The following is a 20,859-nucleotide window of genomic DNA, read 5'->3' on the forward strand; positions in this document are numbered from 1 at the left end:
TAAAGTTTGTTTTGGTTTTATACTAGTAGCTCCTATGACTGTAACAGACCGCAGCATTGGCCATTTTAGTTTTCTTAGGTTTCTGAAATAAAATTATTTTCCTCATGTAGAAGAAGCCACTCAGTGATACTAAAGCAATGTCTAGGGGTCGGCGGGGGAAAGGAACCAAGCACATCATTTTTTTGGGCAGGTTAGGCTAGTGACAAGCGGGCAGAAGGTAATTATTGCTTAGAGGGTAGTCATGATATCACGAGAGTTCCGAATGTTGTCAATTTGTATTGCTAGGTACAATTACCGATACATTTATGGTAAGCTTCCAGCAAAGGGTTCCTGAACGTGCCTTGGGGAAAATTCCTGCTGTGTCTGCATAAAAATTATCTGCTGGGGTCAAAGACAAAGTTTTCTCTAAGGTGTCACTCGGAATGTCTCACGTGAGGCCTGAAAAGGTCACACATTAGCTGCTGCAAACAATGTAATGTCACACATAAGTAGACTTGCAACTTGGTAGCCCTGTTTAACATAGTTGGATGTAGACATAGCGTCCCCTGCATATGCAATAAACTATGGATAGGAGCTCTGTAGGGACACATGATTTATTTTAATCCAAGCCGGTGCATTGAAAAGGTAACAGCATACACAAAACGTGACCTCTTCAACATTTAAATTTGTTACCAGGGCCATTGGAATTATGAAGCATTAAAAGACCAAATTATGCAGCAGGGTTGACTAAATTAGGCAGCAAGAAAAGTCAAATTATGCGACATATTGGGGCACATTTTATGATAGTATTACTTGATAATTTTGCCATGTTTTAACACGTTAACACTGCCTGGGCAAAAGGTACTATTTGGACTCGTTTAATATACAAATACAGTAAAATGCAACAGAAAGGTAAACGGTCAACTTTTGCATAGAGCCTTCCACTGTATGGCAACAAGTCACTAAGATTTTAGTACCTTTTGAGCCGTGTGAGTTAGACTTTTTTTTGTTGCTAAAATCTGTAAACTATGAAACAGATAAGTTGTGGCAAATGCAGCAAATCCATAATAATGGATAAAACAGCACAGCCACAAAATCACATAATTCTAGTGGCCCTATCGATTACCTAAAACAGCAATAATCCATATTACTCATGCATGCCTGCGTGAGCCGTAACATGCATCTGCAATATTTTCTGTACGTTAGTCTATGCAATGTTTATCCCCTTCTGTGCTCATGACGGAATGGTTCCGTCATGAGCTCCAGTGCTCCTGTGCTCATGACGGAACCATTCCATCATGAGGACAGGGGCACTAAATCCCTCTGCTGCAAACAGCAGAGGGACTTCCTTTTTTGGGGGAGGCCTTGAGAGGTGTGCAAGAGCTTCCCCAACCTCCCTAGGCTCTTTGCGGATTTTCAATGTACTGACGAATGCGCACATGACCAGACAGCCTTTCTGCCCCCCATGAGGCAGATTGGGTGGGGGGGGGGGGGGGGGGGGCACTAGATGGCAGTTTTTTTTTTTTTTTTTATAGGCCAGGGTTGGGGGCTGCCCAGAATGGGCAGGCCAATGCCCCCCCCACCCCCACCCCAGGGGGGGCAGAAAGCCCACTAGACTAGGGCACCTGGGTTTTTGGCCCCGGGCTCAGCGGCCATCTAGGGAAACGTACCAAACCCACACATTTCTGACAACTAGACACCCTGGGGAGTCCAGTGAGGTATGGCTCACGTGGATCCCCTAACATTTCCCTATCCAGAATCTCCTGCAAACCTCAAACTTAGCTGAAAGAAATCACATTTTCCACAATTTTCTGTGTGGGAAAGTTGTGGGATCACAGGGCCGACACAAATTTCCTCCAACGTTTTCCTACCCAGAATCCCCTGCAAACTTCAAATTTAGCTGTTGGTGTGGGATCACCATGCCGGCACAAATGTCCTACCACCCAGAGTTCCCCTTGTTCTTCCGAGTAAAACAATACCTTGCTTGTATAGCTGTCCAGTGCAGAATCCGGTGCTATAGCTGTAATCCCTATGTTTTTGACTCTTCCTAGTCACAGGCCTTTGGCCCACCCACACAAGTGAGGTATAAATTTTCTCAGGAGAACAAGGGGAACGCTGGGTGGTAGGACATTTGTGCTGGCAAGGTGATCCCACACACAAATGTATGGAAAAAGTGATTTTTTTCAGTTATATTTGAGGTTTGCTGGGGATTTTGGGTGGGGAGGCTACAACTCCCTGGAATCCCCCCCGTGTCTCTAGTTTTAAAAAATGTGTGTGTTTAGTAGGTTTCCCTAGATGGCTGCTGACCCCGGGACCAAAAATGCAGATGCCCCCTTTGTATCCCAAAACGACCTGCTTTTGCAAGGCGGTTCACATGAGTTTTTTGTCCTGGGCTCAGCGGCCATCTAGGGGAACCTACCAAACCCACACATTTCTGAAATCTAGAGACTTGGGGTAGTCCAGGGAAGTATGGCTTGTGTGAATCCCTCAAAGTTACCCTATCCAGAATCCCCTGCAAACCTCATATTTTGCTGAAACTAATCAAATTGTTCTTAACTTTCTGTATGGGAAAGTTGTAGGATCACTGGGCTGACACAAATTTCCTACCACCTAGCGTTCCCCCAGGCCTCCAGATAAAAATGGTACCTCACTTGTGTGGGTAGGCATATTGGCTGCAACAGGAAATGGCTCAAATCGTACTGTGGAGACCACAAAATTACCTATCACAAAACTAAATGGTTTTGCGGGGGGGCACCTGATTTTTGGCCCCAGGCTCGCTGCTATCTAGGGAAACCTACCAAACCCACACACTTCTGGAAACTAGAGAACCGGGGGAGTCCAGGGAGGTATAGCTTGCGTGGATCCTCTAAAGTTTCCTTACCCAAAATCACCTGCAAGCCTAAAATGTTACTGAAATTGTTTTTTTTTAATTTTCTCACATTTGTGTGGTAAAGTTGTAGGATCACTGGGCTGACACACATTTCCTACCACCCAGCCTTCCCCCAGGACTTCCGATAATAATGGTACCTCAGCTCGTGTGGGTGGGTCAAGCACTCGCGACAGGCAATGGCCCAAAACTGATTGTGGAGACATCAAAATAACCCATCACAAAACGATCTGCTTTTGCAAGTGAGGTCACATGAGTTTTGGTCCTGGGCTTAGCGGCCATCTAAGGAAACCTACCAAACCCGCACATTTCTGAAAACTAGAGACCCGGGGGAGTCCAGGGATGTATGGCTTGCGAGGACTCCCCAATGTTTCCCTACCCAGAATCCCTTGCAAACCTCAAATTTTACTGAAAAAGAAAATCTAATTTTTCTCAAATTTGTGTGTGATAAAGTTGTAGGATCATTGGGCTGACACAAATTTCCTACCACCCAACATTCCCCCACGTCTCCAGATAATAATGGTACCTCACTTGTCTGGGTAGGCATGGTGGTTGCAACAGGAAATGGCCCAAATCGTACTGTGGAGACCACAAAATTACCTATCACAAAACTACCTGGTGATGTGGGGGGGGAGGGGTGGGGCAGGGCAGCTAGTTTTTTGTCCCCGGGATCCCGGCCGTATGGAGGGTTCATAGGTTCATAGGTCCCACATAGTAATTTCCTTGATAGTGCATGAATTGTGCATAAAGGATACTTTCTTTTTCTCTTTCCAGAAAGCTCTTTACTAGTATGATAAACAGGTGTTTCCTACCATAAGCCTCAGGTATGCTTGTACTGCAGACAACTGTACTGTAAACAAAATACATTATTTGCATACTAGCAAGTACATGTATTGGAAACAATTTGCCTCAAGTGAGATTTATTTATATAACCTACTACATTTATAGCAGTTAAGAAAACAGTCACTTTTGTGAATTACAATTCTGGTCTTCTGCATCCTGCATCGCCTTCATACAAGCTCTGCAGTAGGCTGACGTGCTGGAATTCTAGGGCTTCCTGATCCATCATAAATATTTTAAAGATTTTGGGTGCCAGATAATAAATATTTACCTTCCCTTTAGTCAAGAGGTGTGGAATATGGACAGGAACTAAACATTTTGTTGCAACATTGTGTGGTGTGAATACCCAGTCACCCCCCACAGTTCTGCTGACAGTATCACAATATGTGAGAGTGTGCACTGGTTGATAACCAGAGAAATAACTAGTAGTGTTAGAAAACATTAAGGAAATTTCCTGAACCAGTTACGCCACAGAGCATTCTTCGCTGGGTGTGGGAACATGGATGCAAAGTTGCGGCATTTTAATTTTTATGTGGAAGCACACGTATCAAGGTTTGGTGTTCTTGATATCTTCCACAACCCCATACCAAATTTTCACTCATGTGAAACGCCCAAATGTCTGCTTAGCGCATGCGAGCCTACTTTCATTAGCCTGGCAAATGATGCGCCACCAATGAATTGTGTTGAATTGTCCAGTGCCAAACATATTGAGCAAGTTTCAAATTAATGGTATTTCTCATTTAATGGTATTTCTCATTGATTGATAATGTAAAACAGTCATAATATTGTTTGTCTGTATTCTATTTCTGGCCCATGTATTTTGACTAAAAATACATTAGTGCTTCGAAAACGGTCTTTGGCTCTAAAACATGAATGTATTAAGTCACACTGGCTGGTGCTCAATGACCTCAGAGTTGTAGTTTGCCTGGATGTGCACCCTAACCTGCGTGTGATGAATCTGCCATTGTGATTGGAGAAAATGGTCTGTGAACATTCTCCCTTTCATCATATTTGCTACAGTCTGCCATGTTCACTCTTGTTGTATTATGACTTGGAGGATCCAATGGTCAGCAGGAGCACACGGTGGCTATTGTTTTGTGAATAATTCCTTATTTGGTCTCATATCAACAATTATTAACATTTTCTACATACTTCTGTCAGAGACCAAGAGGTCTATTAAGGGCAACCCTGTTCCTGAAATGCGGGTACTCATGTATATTGCAGGTATGCCCCCAAAAAGATCTCTCAAGTGTATGGGATTGGGGAGGACTTTAGGTTTATAGAGAATCTCAAACAGTAGTGGTCTCAGCCCATTAATGTTATAGTATACTGGAATGAATTTCCAAATCCAGGCAATCGTCTACTTATGGCTATACATGAATAGACTGTCACCTGAGATTGCCAGCTACCACTGCTATACATTTGGTAAATAGTTTGGTGCAGACTTTGTCCTGAAAGGCAGAATCTTGAAGTGACTGTGCCCCTCATCACCTCCCCAAGCCCACATTGCCAACACAAATCTTGAGTATTGTTCCTGAATCAAGTCCTGGCCTCAGTGTTAAGCCATGTTAAGGCATACGGACGTATAGAGCGTACACTCCCTGGTTACAATTCTTCTGAAGTAACTTTGGATTATTCCATTTAGCAGCCATTTCTTGAGAAGGGAGAGATGCGGTTTCATTGTTATGTTCGGAGTCTCTGTATAAACATGCAACAGAAATTTGGGATTGTATCTCCTCCCTGCCTCCTAAACGTTTCATCTTTATGGAGACTTAATTAAATGCAACAGAACTTGTGTATGCCTAAGCTATACCAGATCACTATTCATTGCTTAAAAATCGATAGAGAGGGTAGAACTGGTGGCTATTGTATTCCACTACTCCCTCCAAGCTGAACTGATTGACACTTTAATATCTGACTGGGTAGAGTTTTGGGTTTCAAAATTGTACTTTCTGCAATGGATTACTGGAGGGAAGCATTGATAGATCGTCCCCCCTCTCCCTGGTAGGAAGAAAGACTTTAATTTACTGTATCACACCACATATTCTGGCCACAAGCAACTTTTGCTTCTAGGCAATTTTAGCGGACTTGAAAATGTTAGGACTCACACAAATTGGGTCAGGACCTACACAGGGCTGGACACACCCATTACCTTCTCTTTACAAATTCTAGGGAAGCAACATGAACTTCCCCTTCCTATTACTTGGACTGACCACCACCTAATCCAATTTCGTATTCCATGTAAAAATATACCAGTTAAGTCTGGTACATAACTTATTAAACCTAGCCATGCTTGGAAGGCGGTTGCGTCTGCCCTTTTGTCTGTGCTATATAGACCCATTTCAATTTCGTTCCATGACGATATTGATTCTGCTCTGAACACTTATCATAGTTCCCTTTTAAGGGTTTTTAACCAAATCGCCTCCGTTAAAGTTTCATCCCCTTAAGCGAAAGGTCATGCTCCTTGATATAATGAATATCATCGAGAGTTGAAACTTAAATGTAAACCTCTTGAACGGAGATCGCATGACACTAAATCTCTGGATGACAAAGAAGTGGGCAGGTTACTATTGAAAAGCTATCCTAAGCGGCTCAGGATAGCCTGTAAAGAGTATCTAGTGGCTTCTATTGATCATGCGGTCAATCCTATTGAGGAACTCTACAAAAAACTTTGTTCTTGTACAATCCTGGCCTCACAAAAACTTTGAAGACAAATTAATCTTTTTTACAAGAATTTTCAACTGCTCCTCAATTTCAAGTGGGAGGACAATTTTAACCAATGCCCTCCAAACACCAATAATACCTTGGGCAATTAGGAGTTATGCTCTCTGGAACAGATGCAGGGGATGTTATCTACAGCCAAATCTGGCTCCCCATAGACCCTGGTCCTGCTTGAATAACTGCCAGTCTTGTCATCAATTTTGCACCAGATGTTATGGCGCTGTTTAGTCTCTCCTCAAACTCAGCTAAACGTCCTGTGAAATGGAAGTGCACTCAAGTTTTGCCCATTCTCAAAAAGCCTTATGCCAATTAAGAGATTCTCTTCAGTTACGGCCTGATCTCCTGGTTACCATTACTTGCTAAAATTCTAGAGAGTTATGTTAACTCTCAATTGACTGTCTTTCTAGAAGCACACAAGATTCAATACACTTCAAAGTCTGGATTTAGAGCATCACATAGCAAGGAGACTGCAGTAGTGGCGGTCTCTGATACGATCAGATTATCATTGGATACATGCACACCAATCATGCTGGTATTGCTTGACCTGTTGGCGGCCTTTGATACGGTCTCCCATTATCACCTTATTTATAGATTATATGAGGCAGGGATATGCGTCAGTGCCTTGCTTTGGCTTAGAGATTTTATTGACAACCGAACCCAGAATTTCTGCTTAGACTCCTTCCAATCCAGAACAATGAGAATTAATAAAAGGAGTGCCACAGGGTTCCCACCTGAGCTCTACATAATTTAACATCTATGTAGTGCCATTGGCACAGATAGTAAGAGCATATCAATTTGAGACCGTATTGCACATGGACAATACTCAAACACTCCTCTCCTTCGGGCCAGGACCAAGAAAAGTTCTATCTCATTTAGCTCACTATATGAGAGAGATATCACGGCTTGGGTGACTAAACGGTCTCCAGTTAAATGGAGATAAAACAGATTGTGCTTTTTGGCAATGCACAGAAAATCGTCTTAGCCAATTGATGGCCATCTGAGCTTCGCTCAGCTATTGTCGCCAAACAGGTGGCGAAAAACTTGATTAAAATTGACCATATCCCTTCTATGAAATCTCAGGTAGAATCTACTTGTGGTACCAGTTATGCCACCTTGAAATTCTTGAGGAAAACCTTCCTGTGGCTCCCTCTCAGATACAGAAAGACCTTAGTCCAGGTCCTCATCACTAGTCATCTCAAATATGGGCACGCACTATTAGAGGCAGCCAACAATACCTTGTTGGCCAAACTACAAGTTGTGTAAACGCCGCCGGCTCTAGGGCGGTGCGAACGGTGCCATTGCACTGGGTGCTAACTGCTGGTGGGGGAGCTGTATACTATGGTTTTAAAAGCATCAGTTTATTTACCCTTTTCCTCCAGCAATTTTCAGTCAACAATAAAAATTTCAAAGTTACTCCAGTGATTAATGTTCTTCCTGGAGCGAGAGAAAGGTTGGAGTTTCAACTGCTATAAGTCAGTAGTTTCTTTTTGTTTTATAAATCAACACGGTTTACTACTTTTTTTTTTTACACAGTGTTGTGTACTGTTGACTGATTTGTTAAGTTACATGTATAACTAAGAATTATGGCTAGCCGCAGGGTGACAGCTCAGCAGGTTGTTGGGATGCTTTGAGTCTCCTTCTGTCCTGCATCTGATCCAGAGGAGGAAGGCCAGGATTCTGGCACTGAATTTTCTGTCTGAGAGGAATCATCTGATGATGAAGCTACTCTCAGAGTGGATAATGCTACTCTCAGTGCAGATGAAGTGCCTATTTTAGAGGAGGACACTTATGTGCTGATAGTGCAGCAAGAGGCATCTGGATTGCAGCCCGGGGCTGCAAGGCTTCCCATTGGAAGTGCCGGACTATTGAGTTGACCCCAAACATGGTGCAGCCGGTGTTGCCTGCTTTTTGTGGTGTTGTAGAGTGAATTGTGAAAATGTTTTGCCTATAAAATGTCTTTGTTGTTTATGGACAACGTATTTTTGGCTGAGATGGTGGAGCAAACTGATTTGTATGCTGAACAATATTTGAGGGACAACAGTACCAGACTTAAGCCCCACTCTAGAGCTACCCAGTGGACTCCCACAAATCTGGATGAGCTGAAGAAGTTCTTGGGTTTAACTTTTTTGATGGGCCTTATAAGGAAGCCGTTACTGTCTTCATATTGGTCTACTGATCCCTTGATGGCAACGGCTGTATTTCCAGCAATCATTAGTCGTAATTGGTATTTACTGCTGCTTCTTCCGATGTTGCATTCAATTGATAATGCTTTAGCGCTGCCACAAGATCACCTGTATTGTGACCATCTTTTTAAGGTTCGACCTATCCTTGATCACTTTGTAGAACGATTTTCAGAGCTCTATGTGCCAGGGAAAAAAAAATGCTGTGGTTGAGTCCGGGGGGGGGGGGGCTGCTACTGATCGAACAGCCAGGTCTTGAGTGTTCTCCTGAAGGTCAGCAGGTCTTGGGACTGTCGTAGGCTCAGTGGGAGGGTGTTCCATGTTTTGGCGGCGAGGTGGGAGAAGGATCTCCCGCCGGCGGTAGTTTTTCGGTTGCACGGGACGGTGGCTAGTGAGAGGTCGGCGGAGCGGAGCTGGCGGTTGGGGATGTAGAAGGAGAGATGTCTGTTGAGGTAGGCAGGGCCGGTCTTGTGGAGTGCCTTGTGTGCGTGGATGAGGAGCTTGAAAGATATCCTCTTGTTGACGGGGAGCCAGTGCAGGTTTCTCAGGTGGGGGGGTGATGTGGCTGTGAGATGGTACGTCGAGGATCAGTCGTGCCGAGGCGTTTTGGATGCGTTGTAGTCGTTTGATGAGCTTGGTCGGGGCTCCCACGTAGAGAGCGCTTCCGTAGTCGAGTCTGCTGCTGACGCAGGCCTGGGTGACTGTCTTTCTTGTATCTGTTGGGATCCATTTGTAGATCTTGCGGAGCATGCGGAGGGTGTTGAAGCAGGAGGAGGAGACGGCGTGGACTTGCTTGGTCATTGAGAGCGTCGAGTCTAGGATTATTCCCAGGTTGCATGCGTGGTCTGTGGGTTTCAGGGCTGTCCCCAGTGCCGTTGGCCACCAGGAGTCGTCCTAGGCTGAAGGGTTGGAGCAGAGGATGAGGACCACCGTCTTGTCTGAGTTCAGCTTCAGGCGGCTGATCTTCATCCAGTCGCCGACGGCCTTCATTCTTTCGTGGAGGTTGGCTTTGGCGGTGATGGGGTCCTTGGTGAGGGAGAGGATCAGTTAGATCGTCGGCGTAGGAGATTATGTTGAGGTCGTGCTGTCGGGCGATGTGTGCAAGCGGGGTCATGTAGATGTTGAACAGTGTCGGGCTGAGGGAGTATCTCTGTGGTACGCCACAGATCTCGGAGGCTTCGGATCGGAATGGGGGGAGGCGGACGCTCTGGGTTCTGCCTGAGAGGAAGGATGTGGTCCATTCCAGAACCTTGTCTCGGATCCCTGCGGTGTGTAGGCGTGCGCGTAGTGTGCGGTGGCAGACAGTGTTGAAGGCGGCGGAGAGGTCTAGGAGGATGAGTGCTGCGGTCTCACTGTTGTCCAGCAGGGTCATGATGTTGTCAGTGGCGGCGGCGATGAGGGCGGTCTCGGTGCTGTGGTTGCTGCGGAACCCTGACTGGGAAGGGTCCAGGATTCTGTTTTCTTCGAGGTATCGGGTTAGCTGTCTGTTGACGATCTTCTCGATGACCTTGGCCGGAAATGGGAGCAGAGAGATGGGCCGGAAGTTCTTGAGGTCTCTTGGGTCTGCCTTGGTTTTTTTTGAGTAGGGCGTTGATCTCGGCGTGTTTCCAACTCTCTGGGAAGGTCACGGTCTCGAGGGAGAGGTTGATGACGCTGCGCAGGTGGGGTGCGATGGAGCCGATTGCTTTGTTGAAGACGTGGTGTGGGAATGGGTCTGACAGAGAGCCTGGCGTCCTTGTGTGCTGCGTGGCTGTCCGGGGTCTGTTCACTGTGCCGTTTCTTCTCTGGCTTCTGGCAGGCTTGATTGGAGGCTAGGAGTTCTGGGGTGAACCAGCTGGCCCTCTTGCTGGTGTCTCTGTAGGGGGGGTTTCTTCAGCGGGGCAAGGGTGTTGGCGCAGTCCTCGATCCAGCGTCTGAGGCTGTGGGTAGTGTCGGTGTTGGAGGGTATGGTGGGTGGGCTGAGAGCAAGGTTTGCATGTAGTTGATCTTCGGTGATTTTGCTCCAGCAGCAGCGGGGGATCTGTTGGGTGCGGTGGTGTGTGGTGGGTTTCTGGAAGGTGAAGTGGATGCTGCAGTGGTCGGTCCAGAGGAGTTCGGTGGTGTGGTTGAAGGAGACGTGTGGGCTTGAGAAGACGGGGTCGAGCGTGTGGCCGGCGGAGTGGGTGGGCGTAATGACGAGTTGCCTCAGTCCGAGGTTAAATCGATCAGGGTTGTGGTGTTGCGGTTGTTCTCAAGGTGAAAGTTCAGGTCTCCGAGGAGGATGTAGTCGGTGGAGGTCAGGGCGTGCGTGCTGATGAAGCCGGCGATGGAATCGCTGAACTGGGGGCGGGGTCCGGGGGGTTGGTAGATGAGGGTGCCTCTGAGGGTGGAGTTCGGGTCTTTGTGGATCTGGAAAAGCATGTGTTCGGCAGTGCTGAGAGTGTCGTCGGTGCTAGTCGAGACCCTGATGTTGTTCTTGTGGACGATGGCGATTCCTCCTCAGACTCCGTTGGTGCGGTCTTTGCGGGTGATCTTGTAGTCATCTGGGATGGCTATGGCGATGTCGGGTGTGGAGGAGTCGTTCATCCACGTCTGTTAGGAAGGCGACGTCCGGGAATGTTGTGTTGAGCAGGTCCCAGAGCTCGATGGCGTGTTTGCGTGCGGAGCGGGTGTTCAGGAGTATGCATCGGAGGTGGAGGTCTTTTTTTAGGCGGGTGGTTCATCGGCTCTGAGGCTGGTGTAGCTGCAGTTCCGGCAGGTGGAGGGATCGTGTGTGTGTTTCAGGGTAGCCTTAAAGCAGGTGTGGGTCCATCCGGAGTTGAGAGCATGCAGAGTGCTGACATCGTAGTGGCGGCGTTCCTTGTGGCGGGTGCGCGGACCAGGGGTTCTGGTGCTGGGCGCGGTCCAGACGCAGACGGGCTTGCCTTAGCGCTCCAGCGGTGTGGCCGCACAGCGGCCGGCATATATGGGGAGGTGGGAGCTAGGAGCAGCTGGGAGGTGGGGGCAGCGAATGGACAGTCAGGGGGGTAGGGCCGCTGGGGACGCAGCAGCGGGAGTGGAGCGGGACAACGAAGGGCACAGAAGGCAAAAGGCACAAAATTAGAGGGGCAACAAGTGTTACAGAAGGCAAAGAAGGTTACAGAAATATGGGGGCAGTGGATGGAACAGAAGGCAAAACCGGCACTACGGGCACAGGGTTACCGGGGCAACAAGGGAACAGAAAGCTAAACGGGCAGAGACACACGGGGGCAGCGAGGGGAACAGAGGGAAAACCGGGCAGAGAGACACAGGGACAGCGAGGGGAACAGAGGGGAAAAAAACGGGCACAGAGCAAGTACAGGCAGCGCAGGAGGACTGAGGTATTCAAGATATTACGATCTGATTAGCGCAGTATACCTAATGATAGTTTACCGCGTTATGGTGAGTTAAACGGCTCGAGATCCCCGATTATGTTTAGTACTACAAAAAGGGCCGAGAAACCGAACTGTCTCCATCTTGGATTACGGCTCTCTCTCTCTCACTTGAGTCACGTGGTCTTTTCCATACACCCTCTGCTTTCCCCTTTCCTTGCATTTAATTAGGAGACAGGCTGAGTTGCTGAGAAGCAAGGTCACATCTGCTAAAAGGGAGTATCAGGCAAATTCCTCTAGGCCTGGGACGAAAAGGGAGTTACCCTTTCGACCTGCTCTGTAAAGATAGGAACCCTTTGTATGTGTAACCGAAACTAGAAATGGGCATGAGCTCATTAGGGGCGCCAGGACTAACTGGTACTTTTCCACATACATGATTTTGTATGCTGCACTGATAATGTATAAAAGTGTGTTACTGTCAAGGAGCCAGCAGTCTTCCTCGGCGCACCTGATGGGTGAGGATCGACGAGGCTCCTCTATATAGAGTTCTGTGATTGCAAATAAACGTTTGAACCTTCCACGTTGCCAACTGCTCCTTCTTACCTAACATTGCGGGTCAATGGTAAGTGTGGCCCTTGGAATAATTATTTTGGACACTTCAGTTGGCGACCACGAAGGGACCCCGTGAAAGGGTCTTTTCCCCCCCCCGTATTCGGGTGGTGGGGTTGGGGGCGTCCTGACCGGTTGGCGGGAGAGGAGCCTGAGGATTTCTCCCACCCTGTCAGACATTTCGGTACGTCCCCTGCTGCTAGTTACCCTTCACCGGGGTCCTACGGGCTTAACCCAGGAACTGGATCAATTTTGGTCGAGAGGAGTTGGCAGCGGAGAACGAACATTCGTATCTGGGTGCACCCGGTGAGTATTGATTTGATTTTGACGCACGCGTTGTAAACGGTGCATTATTGGTAAAGGCACGCGTTGAAGACGGTGTGCAATTTGATTGATTTTGGAAGCATTCGTTGAGAACGATGCGTTTTTGATTTTGAACACGGATTGCATTTGTTTGAAGCTCGCGCTGGACAGCGGTGCATTGATTTGAGGACACGCACTGGAGGGTGGTGTCTTGTTTGATTAAGGTTAGCATTACCGTGGTTTGACTTGAAGTACGTACAGGTTGCATTTGATTTGAGTAAAAACGGCGCGCCGAAGGATTACAAACGGATTGCACGTGGAAAGACCCGCGACCTAGACTGGGTAGCCACAAGGCATACTCCTGATGGGGCAAGTCCTCGTTGGGGGCTGGTCTTAGTGGTGAGCCAGGAGGGTGGCCGGAATCCCGCGTGTAGTTTGGTGTTTGGACTGTGAACCAGAGTCGACGGGCTTGGTTCTCTGATACTGATTGTACGTTGTGTATGATTCGTGTTGATTGTTGTTCGTGTATACATGTCTGAAAACTAACCAAAATGTCCTGTTTTAGTAAATTGAATTGTTTTGGCTGCTGCTGTCGAACAAGTGACTCTAGACTAGCGGAGAGCCAACCCGCCCCGCCGGAGGGCAGTCCTAGCCATTTTATGTATGTCAAACATGGGATCTCTCCGTTGTTGTTTTGCACTCTGTGGCATAAGTATACCAAGGGCAATGAAGAGTTACGCTGGCCCAAAACAGGCTCATTTGATGAAAAGAAAATTGCGTTCCTACAGGAACAGCTGTTTTCTAGGCGAAGTAGGCAGGCCATGTTTGACGCCCTCATTGCATGGCATAAGGAGACCAAACAACGGCGAATAAGGGAAGAGAAAGTAGCCAGAGGTAAGGCAGGACAGAATGTTACTCAGAAAGCTATGGCCTATGACCGAGACAGAGTAGAAAAGGGATTGGATTGCATGAATCGTGAGTTCCGACTGAAGGTGGATAAGAGCTATGTGACCCGCCCGAATGCAGAAGATGAGATAGAGGATTTACTGGACACCAGACCACCACCCCCTTATGTGCCACAGAGGATATATCCGGAGGTATCAGGGGCCTCGGCCCCGGCTATGTCCCAGGGGGCCTCGGCTTCGGCTCCCCCGGCCACCACTACCCCTCCCTCCCAGCCGAACCTTTTTTTTTTTTTTTTTTTTATTTCTAAAGCGCGGGTAGCTGCCCTGAGGCGTCCAAGCGCTAAGCATATCTCTGAAGTTTGAGTAAGGAGGAAGGCAGATTCAGTACCATGGTTATATGGTGAACAGGAGCGTTTTCAGCTGTTTGCGAAAAGAGAGAATGTCGGGGTTTGATCTGAGATGCTGGGGTAGGGCGTTCCACTTTTTAGCCACATTGAAGGAGAAAGAGCGGCCTCCGGATCTTGATTTCTTTGTTTGCGGTACAATGGCTAGATTTGCAGAAGTGGAGCGCAACTGTCTGGTGGGTATATAGGGTGTGATGAGAGGGAGGTTGATGGTCGGGCCTTGCGACCAGAAAGTCTGGTGTGCGATGCAGAGTGATTTGAAGTCTACTCTTTCCTTTACAGGGAGCCAGTGCAGTTTCCTCAGTCCGGACTTTGCTGAGGATCTGCGAGGGATTTGTAAGAGTGTTCTGGCTGCGCAGTTCTGTATTAATTGTAGTTTGCGCAAGGTGAAGTCGGGAGCTCCGAGATATAATGCGTTTCCATAGTCCAGCCGCGATTGGATCAGGCCCAGGACTACGGTTTTTCTTGCTTCAAAAGGGAGTAGAGGCAAAATCTTCCTAATGACTCTCAGGATACCAAAACAGGTGGCAGAAAGTTTTGTAGCCTGTTGGTCAAAGGACAGGGACCTGTCGAGCCAGACACCGAGGCTCTTAATGGCGTCTTTGGGTGTTGGGGCCGGACCTAGGCTGGTGGGCCAGAGATTGTCTATGGTCGATGGTAGAATGTGACCCAGGAGCATGAGCTCTGTCTTGTCTCCATTAAGTTTGAGACAAGACTTGGTCATCCAGCATTTGACCGTATCCAGGCAGCCTGCAAGATCTACATTTGCCGACGTACCGCCCGCCTGTGCCAGGGAGACCACCAGCTGGGTATCGTCCGCGTAGGTAATGATCTTGATACCGAACGGACGGACGATCTCAGCCAGTGGCCTCATGTAGACGTTAAATAACGTCGGGCTCAATGAAGATCCCTGTGGGACCCCACATCCCAGAGGCTTGCTGGAGGAAGTGACATTGCCCTCAAACACCTGGAAGGATCTTTCACTCAGGTAGGACTTGAGCCACTCCAGAGCTCTGTCAGATATTCCGGTGTCCAGGAGACGCCGCAGAAGGATACCGTGGTTAACGGTATCAAATGCGGCGCTCAGATCGAGGAGGATGATTGCCACCGATCCTCCCCGATCTAAGATTCTCCTGGACTCCTCTGTGACTGCCAGCAGTGCCGTCTCGGTCCCATGCTTAGGGCGGAAGCCAGTCTGGGATGGGTCGAGAAGTTGGTGTTGTTCGAGAAAAGTTGTTATTATGCTATTTATATGTTTCTCCAGGATCTTGGCTGCCCAAGGCAGCAAGGAGATCGGGCGGTAATTGTTGAGGTTCTTGGTGTCAAGATTTGGTTTTTTAATCAGGGCCCTCACCATAGCCTGCTTCCATGCTGCTGGTACTATGCTGGTGGTAATCGAGGTGTTGAGTACTTCAAGCAGTGTGGGGAGGATGGTTTGAAACGCCGAGACTAGAACATATGGGGGTGCTGGGTCTCTAGGGGAACCCGACTTCACCTGGCGCATGAGGAAAGTGAGGTGATCTGCCTGCAACTGGGGGAATTCCGCCAGCACCGGGGGGTGATTGGGTGGGTAATCTGCCTGCAACTGGGGGGATTCCACCAACACCGGAGGGTGATTGGGTGAGTGGATTTGAGGGGGACAAGGGGCTGCTTTAATCAGAGCAGTCTGGTCTGTAGAAGGGAAGGATGAGTGTATAAGGTTAATTTTCTGAGAGAAGAAATTAGCCAGGTCTTCACAGCGGAGCTCTGGGTTCTCCGTTATAGACGGGGGTGTGGGGAGGGTGATGAGGCTTTTTACTATTTTGTATATCTCTTTTGAGCTGGAGCTAGCCTCTGCAATCTGGTTGGAGTAGTATGAGGATTGCGCACTTTTTATGTCTTTTTTGTATGACCTGATGGCGTCTCTGTAGATAGTTTTATCTATTTCCGCGTAACCTAGTCGCCATTTACGTTCCAGTCTCTTGCAAAAACGCTTTTTCTCCCTTAGTTCGGTGGAGTACCAGGGAGCTGAAGTTCTGGATCTTTTAAAAACTGTTTTCTTCAGGGGGAGCGTGGCGTTTAGGGAACTCAGAATCCATTCATTGAATGTTTCATTGGCCTGTGAGGGAGTCTGACCGATTGAAGGAATGGATTTTTGTAATTCTTGGGTCCACTGGGCCAGCGGTATTTTAGACCAAATTAGAGTTTCTTGGACAGTGGGTGTAGGGGGTATAAGTTTCTCTGTTGTCCAGAGCAACGGGACTAAGGCATGGTCTGTCCAGGGAAGTGCTATGGGGGGACGAGCCTTCAAATGTGTGCAGTTGCTGAAAACTGGATCCAGCAAGTGGCCTTTCGTATGCGTAGGAGATGAGACCAGCTGGAGCAGCTGCAAAGCAGAGAGGTCCCTACTTAGTTTGTTGGCGATGGAATTATTGGGGTCGTCAAAGTGTATATTGAGATCACCCAATAACGTGTAGTTGGAGGGCGATAGGGCCAGATCGGCGACTAGTGGTGGCAAAGTTTCATAAAACTGTTTGGGAGTGCCTGGTGGGCGGTATATAAGAGTCCCGGAAAAGCTCAAATTGGGAGAGAAATCCAAAGTAAAGGACATACTTTCACATTCCGGAAAGGGGTTGGGAGTGCAGCGACAGGTAAAACAATCTTTAAAAATGATGGCTAGTCCGCCCCCTCTGTCAAGTTCCCGGTCCAGTCTTACAATTTGATATTCCTGCCCCAGGATTTGGACCAACTCGGGATCAGAGTGAGGGGTTAGCCAAGTCTCCGTTAGAAAGAGAGCGTCTGGTTTTTCCTCTTCGATTAATAGGGAAATCTCTGTGCAGTGTCTAGGAAGAGACCTGCAGTTCAGCAGGAATAATCGAAAAAGTTGTTGGTTTGGTGTAGAGGGTTTAGGTTTGAGGTGAGTTTTGCAAACCTTGCATTGGGACGGTAGGTCTAGCGGGCCATATTTATGAGCGCAGGGCAGGATTCCCTGAGAGCTGATGGTTCTGAGTTCCTCGGAGGCATAATACCGAGTTTGCGTAACGAGAGAAGTAGGGGTTATGGCCCCTGGTCCCGGCCCGTCGCGGACGGGCGCAGACGGGCTTGCCTTAGGCGCGCCTTCGGCGCGCAAACGGCGTGCCCGCTGCGCTCGTCCGCTGCGCTTCCTAGAGTGACACATTTTTATATGATTGGGGTATGACGCTAGGGGCGTGGCCTGAGAAGGGGGCGTGGCCAGCAAACTCGCCGGTAATGTCGGCGTGGTGCTCGTTTTTCCTCGGCGTGGGTCCACTGCGCGCTGGCAGGGAGATGTGCACAGTTGAGAGTTAAAATCACAACAAGTTTTCAATTTTAAAAGAAGAACCTCTCTCGGTTGCCGACATCTGTGTCTGAAGTTATGGCCATACTGCCTAATTTATTGACGGCAGCTGCAGCCGGGACCCCTCAGCTGTCGCTGGGGTCAATGCCTTCCCCTTCTGTTCTGCCCTCCTCCTCCGCCAGCACCACGCCGGTAACAGCTGCAACTACTCCGCTACGTCCGGCCAGTCTCACTGAGGGTAGGAAGTTGTTCACTCGTTCGGCCTTGGGAACGGAAGAAAGGGAAACTATAGCTACACAAGCATCCCAGTGGATGCGACATCCCATTTATACGCTTGCCGATATTTGGAGTACTATGAGAGACTATGAACCGGTGATGCAACAGCATGCTCTGGAGCATATGGCCAACCGTCTTATTTCTGTGTGGGAACAGGTACATCAGGAAGGGAAGGCTCCGGCTAGATTATACGATATTCTTGATCAGGTCCACAAATCTCAGATGACACCGGAAGAGGTATATGGGAAGGTGCAGACTTTGGTCTCTTATAGAACTCGTTTGCAGTCTGCCACTCCCGCCGGATTCTCCCAGTTCCCTATGCGGGAAGTGCACCCTATCTTTCATCCAGAAGTTGCCGCAGTAGTAGATGCCCACGGCGTCATTACCCTTCCCGGGGTAGACGCCCGGTTCCAGGAACAATGGGTCTATACCCCCTGGAAGCGGAGTGAGGTACTATCCCTAAAAAGCCAGTTGCCAGATCCTAGAAAGAACCCCACCGCATATTACAAGGAACTGACCGAGGCCGCCTCGTCAGCGGTAATGACGTTGGCAGACATTGAATTATTCTTTGCTTTATTAGTACCGGTGGACATTTGGCGCCAGGTACATGACCAGGACCATGTTACGGAATTTGGTGGGACATGGGATCAATTGAGAAACTGGGACAGAGATCGTAAACCAGGGAACAAGCCCCGACCTGAGATACTGGCCTTGCCTGAGAGAATAATAACTTATATGCATTCGTTGATCCCACCCAGGAAAGTAGATTGGGACAAGCTGACGGCCTGTAAGCAAAAGAAGGACGAGAGTGTCTCTGACTTTTTCACGAGGTTTGAGGGAGTGTTCATTGACTTCAGCGGACAGGACTTGGCAATGGAAGGGGGTGTACGTTTATTTGTTAATAGATTCGTAACAAATTTGCTACCCGAGGTATCGGCTCGGTTACAGGCAGCCGAGAGTACCTGGACGACCACCACGCCCTCCACGATACTGAGCATGGCTCAGTATTATGAGCATCGGGAAAATGAGAGCAAGGATAAGACAGAAAGAAAGTCGAAAGAATTGAAAACGCGAGTGTTACTACAGCAAGTGGGTAGAGGAAGAGGACGAGGGTTGCAGAATTTCGCTCCGAGAGGGGCGGGACCGACGCAAACGGCTGGGCGAACAGATTTGGGCATAAATCAATGTGCTTTCTGTAAAGAGGAGGGGCATTGGAGAGCGCAGTGTCCGTTACTATATGAACAAAATACGGCTTCAAGGGGTCGCGGACGGGGAAGGATGAGTGGGCACCGTGGTGGATACACGAGACAAGAACAGGCAGCCCGAGGTGAGAACAGTCAGAATTATTTCGACCAAAACCAGGGTAAACAGTACTACAATCATGGACGTGTAACGGACGAAGACGCCGGGTATACTCCACCATAGGACAGCCAAGGGCAGAGTAAGGGGCATGTGTCAATCCCGATAGATCAAGCTGGACCTTATGTCCATGCACGATTGTTGGATGCATCAGGTAAATTTTTGGTTGACACAGGGGCTATGAACAGTTCTGTTTCACGTGCCCTGGTCCCGGGGGCCGCTCTGTCTGGCCAGACTAATGTGTCCGTAGGGTTCTCTGGAACTCCGGTGGTGAGCCCCATTTCGAAACCGCTTTCCCTTACTGTGGGACCGGTTACGATAGAATCACCTTTCCTCCTCACCTCCCAGTGTGGGGAAAATCTCCTGGGTATGGATATATTGAAAAGATTGCATGCCCACATCTATTGCTCCCCCGATGGAGTTTATCTGACCATTCGGAATACCTCTATCCCCTCCGTTCAATGTTTTTCGAAAACGGACTCACTACCTCCTGAGCTTGCACAACTCCCGAAGGATCTTTGGGCCCTGGGGGACACTGACGTAGGATTCCTACAAATTCCCCCGGTGTCCATCACCCTGAAACAGAATGCCAAATTGCCAAGGATCCCACAGTATAAAATAGCCCCCGCAGGGGAACGTGCTTTACTGGCCATTATTTCTGACTTGATTAGAACAGGGGTGGTGGAGGAAACGGCCTCTAATGTTTGTAACAGTCCCATTCTTCCGATTCTTAAACGAGCCCCCGTACCCCAATCTCCTGATTATGCTGATACTTACCGATTTGTGATTGATTTACGAGAAATTAACAAGATTGTGGTACCCCAATATCCGGTGGTACCTGACATTAATTCCATTTTTACTATGATTCCTCCCACTGCCACATTTTTCTCGGTGATTGATTTGAAGAATGCCTTCTTTAGCATTCCCATACATCCAGATAGCAGACATTTGTTCGGTTTCTCATTGGGGAGCCGCAGTTTTAGATTCTGTCGCGCCCCCCAGGGGTATACCGAAAGCCCTAGTATCTACAGCCAAGCCCTAAAAAGAGTATTGGATTCTTTACAATTGCCGCCAGGTAATGTCCTATTGCAGTATGTTGACGACCTCCTTGTGGCCTCTGATACAGAACAGGGTTGCCGCGATGCTACGGTTACCCTGCTACAGCACTTGGCCACTCATGGTAACAAGGTGTCGCTCTCTAAATTTCAATATTGTCGACCGGAGGTGACCTATCTCGGTCATCTCCTGTCGAAGGAGGGAAGACGGTTGACTTCTGAGCGCATCGCAACCATAACTAACATGCCTGTTCCTCGCACGCAACGTGATGTCCGCGCTTTGCTTGGTATAACCTCCTACTGTCGCCAATGGATTGCTAACTATTCTCTCTTGACTAAACCTTTCTTGTATCTAACTACGAAGGATGTGCATGAACCCTTACCTTGGACTGATGAATGCCAGACTGCTTTTTCTGCTCTGAAAACTGCTCTTTGCTCTGCTCCTGTGCTTGGCACCCCTGACTACCGGAAGCCTTTTGTGCTCTCTGTGCATGAGGTGGACGGTTGCTCTCTTTCAGTGTTGACACAGGACTTTGGTGGTAAGCAAAGGCCTTGTGCATATTTCTCGGCGGTTTTGGATAATGTCGCCAGAGCACTTCCCAGTTGTCTGAGGGCTGCAGCGGCAGTGGCCATAGCAATCAGACAATCGGAAGGGCTAGTCCTGAATACGGATCTGACAGTGATGGTGCCTCATGCTGTGGACGTATTAATAAACAG

The 20,859-nt window shown here is 48.4% G+C and overlaps 1 protein-coding gene across 3 annotated transcripts in view; it reads right to left on the minus strand.

The window, feature by feature from the left end:
* Positions 1-20,859, minus strand: part of LOC146856562 (uncharacterized) — a 511,781-nt gene that overhangs the window by 396,836 nt on the left and 94,086 nt on the right. The gene's annotated exons all lie outside the window — the stretch shown is intronic.

This window comes from Triturus cristatus, chromosome 4_1 (genome assembly GCF_964204655.1).
Source record: "Triturus cristatus chromosome 4_1, aTriCri1.1, whole genome shotgun sequence".
NCBI lineage: Eukaryota > Metazoa > Chordata > Amphibia > Caudata > Salamandridae > Triturus > Triturus cristatus.